Below are 11,743 nucleotides of genomic sequence, written 5' to 3' on the forward strand. Positions count from 1 at the left end.
GGTCTGAGCTTCCTTTTAATAAAGGTCCGTATGAATGGTTTGATCTAATGCTGCGTTCACGTCATGTCGGAATTGTTGTAACTCTGAGATTCTACTCAGAATTGTTAACATCCCCAGACTCAGATATTTTTCATTTCTTAGGCAACGCTCATAACCAAAATGGTCCCACATGAATTGCTGTTGATGACAGCAAAACATTTAATTACAGATTTGTTTTTCAGTTTACCTCTGTTTGAATTCGGCATGAAACCTTAGTCTTTTCTTCCCTATTGTGATGTCCGAGTGAAATAGCTTCTCGAACAAGAAAACATGTAGGGAGGGAGTTGATTTTGTCCATTGGGACTATTTAGACCATTGTGGTTTGCTGTTGCTGCAAGGAGAAGTTATTTTGATTAAAGAATATGAAGGCACATGAATTAAAAAAAAAGAAAAAAGAATAATGTCCAAGGATAAATCATTTATAATTGGCCTAAATACTGCAATATTCCTTAAAAAATAAGAATTGTCCATTTTGATTTTATGGTGACTTCGAGAGCCAAGAAAGTTTATGTACATTTGGCAGACATTGCTAATTTGTTCTGGCTTCTTGCCAGGCATTCAAAAAGTTTTATAGTGTTCTACCTGGTTGCTAAGCTATCCTGGCTGGTTGCTAGGGTATTCTAGAACACATAAGTCAAGGCTGCCAACTCTCAGGCATTTAGCGCGAGACTCTCGGGATTGACACTGTTCTCGCCCTTACTGTCCATGTTCTCACCACGCTCTCACGCCACACATCCATTTTCTCCAGAAGTGAAAAAACATGGTGGAGCAGAGAGGACACTGAAAAGACAGAGCAGGAAACAAACTGCCAGCTTTCAAATTCTGTCAATTTTATTCAAACAATAAATAGGATAACGTTTTGGCGCTCTTTAATGTGCATCAGTTCAACAGGCACGTGTACCGATCATCACTTCCTCTTTACTACTAGTTATAGCACGAAATAAACATGACTGAACTTCAGAAGGTATGTTGAAAGATACAGTGCAACTTAATGTTAATGTCTCATGTAACATAATGGATCAATCAGTGTTTCAACCGCGGAAAGAGGTCAAAACAGCTTGTAAACAATGTCACATAATGTTACATTTACCTCAGAAAAGCCATTCAATGACAATAGCATAGCTAGCAAGAAAAAATAACTCTGAGAAGCATTTTGATAAATATAGGCACTATATTACATACAGTACTCATTCTATTTTTACTCATATCTCTAAAATATAACTTATATTATAAAAAGTGCCTTGTATTAGGCTAATTAGGCTACAAATCACTTGTTGATATTATATTGTTTTTATACTGCAGTGCAGTAATATTAATATCATAGCATTAATATTATAGTAATGTATAGTGATATTTATAATGTACTGAAATATTATAGCATATTGTAGCCTAATGTACCTACTTACCAGCTGACAAGACTCACTTCAAGTTGAACTCAAAAGTTGGCAACCCTGTTATAAGTATACACATAGAACTGACTACCTTTAACAGGTTATGCTGCTGTCATTTTTGTTAAATATTCTTTACATGATGGTCAAATCAGAATTGTGTTTTTTTTTTCGTATGCGTCGAAAACTCTTAAACACGTCGAGAACCCCTACATAACGTGAACGCTTCATAAATGTATTCCAGAATGCTCTGTTATTGTTTTGACTATAGGTTTGCAAGAAGAAACCGATGTCGAAGTAAGGTATGTTATAACAAATTCTTTGCTCAATCTTTAGCTTCATATAAATAGGCCTATGTTTTAACAAGCACCAACACCTGGATTTCTATTACAGATATTTTATCACAGATAGAGAATGCTTTTACAGGTAAAGAATGAAGTTGTAGGAGAATAGTATTATGGCCCAACACTTACACGAACAATCTACAAATGAGAACGACAAAAATTGTCAAGGATTTTCCGATGAAAGTAATTTTTAATCAAAGCTGGCAGATGTTTTAGCTTCTTCTTAAAAAAAAAAAAAAAAAAAACGATTTGGCCTTAGTGAAGTTATGCTGAAAGCTGAAATAGTTTTTATGTTCAGCGTCAATGTAGCCTGCCTACTTATATGATTATCACCTGTCTAAATAAGCTCTGATAAATAACTAAATTATTTAGAGCTGATCAGGTGGAAGTGCAGGTCTGTCCTGCAGAGGGCGATGTTGGCTGAACATTAAGTTCGGGTCAGATCAAACGATTGAAGGAAAACTGTGAGTGAATGTGTGCATGTGTCTACTGTGATTTATCTATTAATATTAGTAAATCATGAATAGAATTTACCATGTTTTTAATTCAAAAGTAAATTAGAATGTATTTGATTTATTGTTTTAATTATTCACATAATATTTCAACTGTGATTTATTTAACTTTTAACTTTTTTCTTCTTCCCACTCTTACGTAGGTGTAAACAGATCATCTTGTCAGTCGGACATGCTTCTTCCGCCTGTATTTCTGACGGGTGGGCGGGGCTAATAACCACATCACTCCTGTCGCACTCTAGGATGTTGTTATTCTCGGCTCTGTTTTTTTAAACTGACGAATAAAATTGAATGGAGGCAGTTGCCATGGTGAACAGTGCAAAGCTTTGATGTTGAGAATGACAAAGTGGTAAATGTAAGAGAGGGGAAATAAAAAGATGGGAGAGGGGGAGAGAGAGAGAAAAAGAGAAAGAGAAGGGGGTATGAACTGATTGTTCAAAGATCAAAGAGTTAAAATGCCTGAAAACTGGCACAAATACGACCTCAGCTGTGGCACTGTAGGGTGTGTGTGTATGTGTGTGTGTGGAATGATGATGTGTTTGTTACTTGACAAGCCATCTGTGAACAGTTTGCAGATTTTTTCTCAGCATTGGATGCTCACACACGGGTAGTTGACACACAACATGTCTATAGAGAATTTTTATCTGCATTAATATTTCAAAATTATATGAATGTATAAGGGAAGCTGAGAGGGGATAGTTGTCACACTTTTTACTTCTGGTATTTTCTCAAAGAAGGTTTTTTTTTTGTATTGTTTGTATTTTGTAAGTTTCAATTTTTGAAAGAAGCACGCATACAGTAACATCTAGGCTAAAAGTAAATAAATAAAATGATGTCTCACATTATATGGGGTAAGTTGTCACAACCTACCATTCACTTACCTGACAACTAAAGCAGAATTAAAACAATTTGGAACACAATTTCACACATAAAATAGCCATTTTATGTGTAACTCTCTTTCTCTTTCATTGCTCCCATACAGTCACAATTCTGAGAATGGTGTATCTGCTGTTGCTTGGCAACAACAGTGAGACCCCCTCCCCCACCAATGTGCAGCTTTTTTGGATGTGTGTGTGTGTGTGAGTGTATTCCAGCAGATGGCAGTCCATATTGATCATTCTTTATGGCATTCTTAATCATAAATTCAGAATCCATTATCATGTTTCCTGTGATAGGAGGAGGGAGGAGCTGAGTTCCCATCGGCCTCTCAGCAGACTGGATCACCACTCAGGTACTGTATTATGCATGAAGTCTTATGAATATTTAAATTATGTTAGAATGAGACGCTGACAGGATATGTTTAATGTAGGTAAGGTGTTCATCATAACTGCCCGGCTGATTTTTCAGGAGATGATAATTATATTTAAAGGCCACCTGCAACCAGCTAGCAACTAGCGAATTATAGTTCACTACTGACCCCTTGCTCAAACTTCCTGTTTCAACAGGAAATGCGTCATCACAGGACAGAAAACTGTTTGTCAAATCAAGTTCACAGGGTCGTTCAAGGAATAACATGAAATTCTGTCATAATTTACTCAACGTCATGTCGTTCCTCTGTATGACTTTCTCTCTACACAAATGGAATTTGTACTATGGAACTTTTTTATACAATGAATTCAAGGGTTAGTTCACTCAAAAATGAAAATTCTGTCATTAATTACTCACCCTCATGTCGTTCCAAAATGGTAAGATCTTCAAAAAATCTCCAACGCGGGTTCACGAGAGCACCACGACGCATACGTGTTGTGCTGGCGCGAGAGCAGAGAGTAAACATGCTTTGGATATTAATATTTTGTAAATAGAGTGGTAAATTATGATTTTTTTTTTTTTTCCGGAAACAAACCACTCGTGTCACTTGATCAGCTTGAGGTTAAACCACTGGAGTCATATGGATTACTTTAATGATGTCTTTACTACTTTTCTAGGGCGTGAAAGTGGTAGTTGCGTATGTCAATGGAGGGACAGAAAGATCTCAGATTTCATTAAAAAGATCTGCATTTGTGTTCTGAAGATGAGTTATTAATGACTGAATTTTAATTTTTAACTAACCCTTTCATATAATAAGCTGCAGATAGACAAAAAAAGCACCACAAAAGATACCACAAAGTAGTACAGATTTGTGGTTAACACATAACCAAGACATGCTGCTGGATTGGAGTTTGAATATGTGAAAGATCAAAAGATATTTGACAGCTTAGACCTATAGAAAAAAAAATCTACACATAGACAAAACATATGGATACATAATGTTCATTTAAATAATAAATAAAATGATGATAAAATAATTATGTTAATAATGAAAAATAAATAGTTTTTAAATTAGTTTCTTATAAAAATCACAAATCTATTGAGGTTTGGGATTCTTCAACTTTAACATTCGTCCTCCTGATATTTTCAGAAATCATTTCTACACCCCTCGCCATAGCAACCTATGCACATGTGAAATTGACCTGCCTCATTTGAACACTCAAGACGACCTTCATCTTCCTGAGGTCTCTTATATCAGTTATACATCAGGCAGTTCTCTGTTAGTAGTCACTCCAGGCACAAATGTGTCAAACTGTCATCTTTAATTTGTTTACTTTGGGCTAAAACTTCATGAAATGACATTAAGTCTATAACTGCCATTGCAGCATTAAGAAAAGCAAAATGGTTTTGTACCTGTCAATCAATAACAAATTCTGTAATGCGATAAATTGGTGAAATTTTCTAAATCAGGCCACTATATGTTAAATTATAACATAATTTACTCTCCCTATTGCTGTTCCAAACATGCTTTACTTTCTTTCTTCTGTGGAACAACAGAAGATATTTTGAGAAACTACCATTCTTTAGAATCTGTGTTTTGCAGAAGAGAGAAAGTCTGGAATGACATGAGGATGAGTAAATAATGACAGGATTTTTTATTAACTATCCATTTAAGCTCAGTCAAGAGCATTTGTTAGTAAAAATGTTAATTAGCACAAAAAACGGAATGTCTCTCATTTTGCTTTTATCCATTGTTTGTATTATTGTAAAAATCAAGTTTACCTTGAGGCACTTACAATGGAAGTGAATGTGACCCATTTTGGAGGCTTTAATGGCAGAGGTGTAGATTGGAATTTTATAAAAGCGCTTACATTAATAATTTAAAGTGCCCCTATTATGCTATTTGCAAAGGTTCCTAATTTAGTTTTGGAGGTCTCCTACAATAGACATTCATCCAATGTCAAAAAACACTTTCATTTTCTCATAATATACACATCACCTCTTTTCTTTAGAGAGTCTGAAACGATTAGTTCGAAGATCAAGTCTCTCTAACCCCTCCTTTCTGCAAGCCTACTCTGCCCTGATTGGTCAGATGGCCCAGTCTGTTGTGATTGGTCTACCACTTACAGCACGTGAAACGGAAACAAAACTCCCATTACTATATCTGAATTTCAGCTCCAGAGGCTTCCTCAACATTTTTACTCTGTGATACAAACAGTAACAATGGCGTCTGTTTTCCCGTATCAACTCCAGCGTGAGTCCTCATCCTTTTCCACGGAAAGCAGTGTCTTCTCAACATGTCGACAACACAAACCAAACTCTTCCAGGCTTCAGCTACGACTACAGTGTCAGAAGACCATTAGGCTGCCATTACATTTTTTACATTGTTATGTAGGTATGTAACAGGATGTGGGACTGGAATTTCTGATGACTCGTTTCGGCAGTTCAGAATCGATTCTTTCTTAACTTTATTTGTCGTGTGCTTTGATCTTTAAAACTTTGCCGACCTTTTTACATTCACAAACCGCTATATTACACACCTCTTGAAAGGTAATATTCGAAAAAGCATAGAAGGGGCATTTTAAAAATTGGAATGAAACACAGTACAGTAATTTTAACAACATTAAGTTAAAGTGATGATGAAACCTTATCAATCAACTGAACTGTGCACGCATGTCTTAAACGCTTAGCCCACCTTATGTTCTTACACTGTCCATGATTTAAATCCACACCCTTGAAAAGAGCACAGTTTTCTAGTGTATTTACTTTAACTTCAGGTCATGTCAATGATTTGACCCATTTCAGATGTGTCCAAAATTACAACAACAGTGGCTGGTTATATATAAATATATATTTGAATTGTTTGATCAAAATTATTGCTAGGGACACTTCTATACTTGCTGGATATTGGTTGTCCCCCTTGTTTGGCATTACTAAAACACACCTGCACAGGTGACTGAAGTGAACTCTCATCTCAGTTTACAGATCTGACAGCATTATTGGCTGGAACGAGATTTACACACACTGTGTTTCTCTGTCGCATGCACGACCACAGCTGCATCACCATGGAGATGCAGTTAGCCAATGACAGGCGGCAATTTTCCCTCCAGGGACCCTGCTGATTCGGGCTGGGGGGAGCATGGGGGCGTAAACAGGAAGAAAAAACAAGAGGTGGGTGGATAGTGACAAATGAGAGACTGTGTGTGTGAGCATGTGCAGGTATGTGTGTGCGAGAAAGTGCAGGTATGTGTGTTCTCTCAGCTTCCTTTAGGTAGGCGGGGTTTACAACTGCATTTGAGCCTGTTGCTAGGCAAGACCAGTATCCATGGTTACCTCCATACCCAATCAGGTGTTAATGTTGATGTTGGCACCTGTTTCATTCACGTATGTGTGTGTGTGTGTGTGTGTGTGTGTGTGTGCTATGTGTGGAAAGTGATGAAATTTAACCTTTCTTTTATGGTTATCGCTTTTGGATTCTGATCAGTCTATATTTTTTTTTGTGATAATGTGACCACTGGAACTCAAATAATCTATTCTTATAAACAGAGCTGCGGCTTAGATTCAGGTTTGGATTCGCAGAACTCGTTATTCGTCAAATCGAAGGGAACAGATAGAGAACTGTGTAGGCCATAGTCAGCAATGATATCCGTCAGAATTGTAGGAGTGTTACATTTGGTTTGATGTGTGTGTTAGAGTGTGTGCGTGTCCTCTCCTTCTGCCTTACAAAACCAAGTGACCGGTTGCTATGGGATCAGAGGCTTGGCGACCGTTACTAAGGCCCAAAGGCAGTCATACATGAACCCAGTCAACCCAGAGAGAAGACAGTACACAGAGAGAGAGAGAGAGATACAGGGAGATAAAAGGAGAGAAGACCTGGAATATTTAAACAAACAACCTCATATTTATATTCAGGTTAAGTTCTGAATCCTCTAAAAATGTGGCTTATTAAACTGTCAGTTTATTTATTTAGTTAATAAACCAAAAACAACCAAGACAGTGCATGGATAAAAACATAGCAAACTAATAACGTATGTATAAACTAATAACATAGGCCAAGAGTGTCCATCAGGAGAATTCATTATGATTAAAGTGTGATAAAATACAAATATTACTTTTGGCACTGTAAAGTAAAATAATTTTCATTCTACACAAAAGATAATATTATGGCAACCGGTCTATAGCACAAAAATAACCCGTGACAGCGTGATCATCTATTAAAGGGATAGTTTGAAATGTGTAGATGAAAATTCTGCCATTATTTACTCACCCTCGTCGTTCCAAACTCGTAAGACTTTCGTTCATTTTTGGAACACAAATAAAGATCTTTTTGATGAAATCTGAGAGAATTCTGTCCCTCCGTTGACAGCTATGCAACTGACACTTTGATGCTTTTCACAAATGAACATTCATCAACGCACACATCAGTTGTGGTAAACGGAAGCTCAAGCATGTTCGCTTGACGTGCGAGAACCAATGAGGTTCAATCTTGTGTAACGCAGCACGTTTGAGCTTCTGCAAGAGGTTTGTTTCTGCAAGAAAGCTTTCAGATTTAATTAACAATTCTGATCCCTTTAATTGTCATTACTCAGAGAGCCTGTGTTTTTGAAGATACCAACAATTGTGTTCGCCATTATATTGCCAAGTAAAGGGGCGGTCACACTACACTGTGTTCCATTGACTTCCATTCATATACGCATGTGAATGCGCCAGACCAGAAACACAAGCTAATGCGAAAAGTTTCCATGGTCTTATATTGTGAGATACGAGTTACAGCCTTGTGCGACAGTCGATCACTGTTTGCAGATACCATTGAAATGAATGAGAAGTGCCCTAAACTCAATCCTACCTGACACGCAATTGTCCATGACTTATAAAACAGTGTTTTTTTGGTGTAAATTCTTAAATTAGATCAATCCAAAATGGATGTTTAAGAGCAAACATGTTGAAGATTAGCCGATGGGCTGTCGATTCATTAAAAGATTAGCGGATCTCCCACAAAAGCATTTTATTCAGCGTTGTGAAGCCTCTCCTCCATTGACATCCATTAAAAAAACAGCCTCTGGTCTCCTTCCCTGTGTTACAGCAGCGCTAGCAGACCTTTTTTTTGCTAACCTTTGAGGCTTGCGTTAAAGTGGCTTTGGTTTTGCATTTCGCTTTATTTCAAAGTTGGTGAACTATGACCGGCGAATTCGCATCACGTGAAGACGTGTGACCATAGAAGATAGGTACGTCACGGCGTGACCTCTTGGCTGAATTAAAAGAACAATATTTTTAGTTGTCGATAGTCGAGTATATTGTATATCTTTTACATTTTATTTATTTTTTACTATTTGTTATTTGTTGAATTCATGTTTATAGAAAGTGACGTCATATCACTACCATTGCAGTGTTTGAAGAAATTTTGCATGCTCAAAGTCTAGTGTGACCGCGGCAAGACATGTTCCTTGATCAACATCTTTTGTTGATCCTGGAACAACATTCCTGTCCAAATACATAATCCGAACCCTATACTATTCCTAAACCTAACCCTACCTATAACTTATCCCTAAAATCAGAGGGAAATGATACGTGAATAAGAATGGTGTACGAAGAAAACTGGCTGTCAGCCTAAACTTGACATAAACTGTAAACTTGTCCCTCAAATCTGACTGGTTGATTGGAAAGTTGTTCCAGGATCAACAAGGATGTTGAACATGTTTTACTTGGTGAATGCAGGTTCACTGGAATGGTCGTAGCACAACTGAGGCTCGTCTCACAGCTCAGGAGGCTTCTGGCACCTCAGTTAGCGGCCTTATAGACATTTAATAAATGGTTTTATAGTCCTATATTTATTTTATGTGTAAGGAAATACATAAGAGACAGTAATTGTTGTGCTCACTGTGCTCATTTTGCTGCTATGGTTATTGTGGTGAACATCTATTTAGCGCAATCTTGTAGCTTGACAAAATTTTGTAGGTAATGAAGGTCCATTGTCAGTTGTGTTGCGATGTATGAAAGCACAGCTCACACAGAAATCCTTTTCAAACCAAGCAGATTTCTGTTGATCAATGAATCCATGTGTCCAACTGCAACCCGTTGTGAAATCTGCGAAGGGAAATCTTTAGCCTTCACACGAAATTCCAGATTGTGTGGATTCCTTTTGAAACGACTGGATCATCTTAACATTCGTGGTTACTGAAACTATTTACTGTAGCATTTTGAGGCACATCAGTGATGCTGTTTACACACCTGATATTAAAGTGATGAAATGGATGTTGCGATTGTCTTTTCTTCCCTATTGTGACGTTTATCCAAGTGAAACAGCTTTTAGAATGAGAAAAAAAGGCGAGGGGGAGTGGGGAGTGAACGTTTTTGATTAAAAATGACAAGTGCACATGAATTTCAAAAAACAAAAAGATGTGCATGGATAATTCACTTATAATAAACACTGCAACATTCTGTGAAAAGATAAGATTTGTGAATTTTGATTTATGGTGACGTTAACATGCATTTTCCGTTGTCCAATCACAGGTAAATCAAGAATACACTCACCTAAAGGATTATTAGGAACCTGTTCAATTTCTCATTATTCAATTATTTAATCAACCAATCACATTGCAGTTGCTTCAATGGATTTAGGGGTGTGGTCCTGGTCAAGACAATCTCCTGAACTCCAAACTGAATGTCAGAATGGGAAAGAAAGGTGATTTGAGCAATTTTGACCGTGGTATGGTTGTTGGTGCCAGATGGGCCGGTCTGAGTATTTCACAATCTGCTCAGTTACTGGGATTTTCAGAAACGCACAACCATTTCTAGGGTTTACAAAGAATGGTGTGAAAAGGGAAAAACATCCAGTATGCGGCAGTCCTGTGGGCGAAAATGCCTTGTTGATGCTAGAGGTCAGAGGAGAATGGGCCGACTGATTCAAGCTGATAGAAGAGCAACTTTGACTGAAATAACCACTCCTTACAACCGAGGTATGCAGTAAAGCATTTGTGAAGCCACAACACGCACAACCTTGAGGCGGATGGGCTACAACAGCAGAAGACCCCACCGGGTACCACACATCTCCACTCCAAATAGGAAAAAGAGGCTACAATTTGCAAGAGCTCACCAAAATTGGACAGTTGAAGACTGGAAAAATGTTGCCTGGTCTGATGAGTCTTGATTTCTGTTGAGACATTCAGATGGTAGAGTCAGAATTTGGCGTAAACAGAATGAGAACATGGATCCACCATGCCTTGTTTCCACTGTGCAGGCTGGTGGTGGTGGTGTAATGGTGTGGGGGATGTTTTCTTGGCACACTTTAGGCCCCTTAGTGCCAATGCCAATTTGGGCATCGTTTAAATGCCACGGCCTACCTGAGCATTGTTTCTGACCATGTCCATCCCTTTATGGCCACCATGTACCCATCCTCTGATGGCTACTTCCAGCAGGATAATGCACCATGTCACAAAGCTCGAATCATTTCAAATTGGTTTCTTGAACATGACAATGAGTTCACTGTACTAAAATGGCCCCCACAGTCACCAGATCTCAACCCAATAGAGCATCTTTGGGATGTGGTGGAACGGGAGCTTCGTGCCCTGGATGTGCATCCCACAAATCTCCATCAACTGCAAGATGCTATCCTATCAATATGGGCCAACATTTCTAAAGAATGCTTTCAGCACCTTGTTGAATCAATGCCATGTAGAATTAAGGCAGTTCTGAAGGCGAAAGGGGGTCAAACACAGTATTAGTATGGTGTTCCTAATAATCCTTTAGGTGAGTGTATAACGGTACAAAGTGCATTTACTGTACGCTAACTGTTAAATGCAACGGTCAGTTTAATGAAACAGTCAGGTGTCTCAGATCTTCAAATCATGGATTGTTAGCTGTTCCAAGATCTGCGGAGTCTTTAAGTCTCTTTTAAAAACTTATTTGTATAAATGTTCGTTTACTACTTTGTTAAGTATTTGGAAACAGTATTCTGTTTTTTTTTACTAATTATGTTCCTGGTTTTATATTTTGTAATGCTCTCCATGCCTTTTTGTCATTTGTGAGGCACTTTGTACTGAGAAGCTTTAAAAGTGCTATATAAATAATATATATATATATTATATATAATAATTATAATATATATATATATATATATATATATTATATAATCATATAATATATATATATATATATATACACAATTATTATTATGCACTATGAAAATAGCCTGTATTTGACAGAAATTCCAAAA

Source organism: Rhinichthys klamathensis, unplaced genomic scaffold, assembly GCF_029890125.1.
Source record: "Rhinichthys klamathensis goyatoka isolate OS25496 unplaced genomic scaffold, OSU_Roscu_1.1 h1tg000398l_1, whole genome shotgun sequence".
In the NCBI taxonomy this organism is placed as follows: domain Eukaryota; kingdom Metazoa; phylum Chordata; class Actinopteri; order Cypriniformes; family Leuciscidae; genus Rhinichthys; species Rhinichthys klamathensis.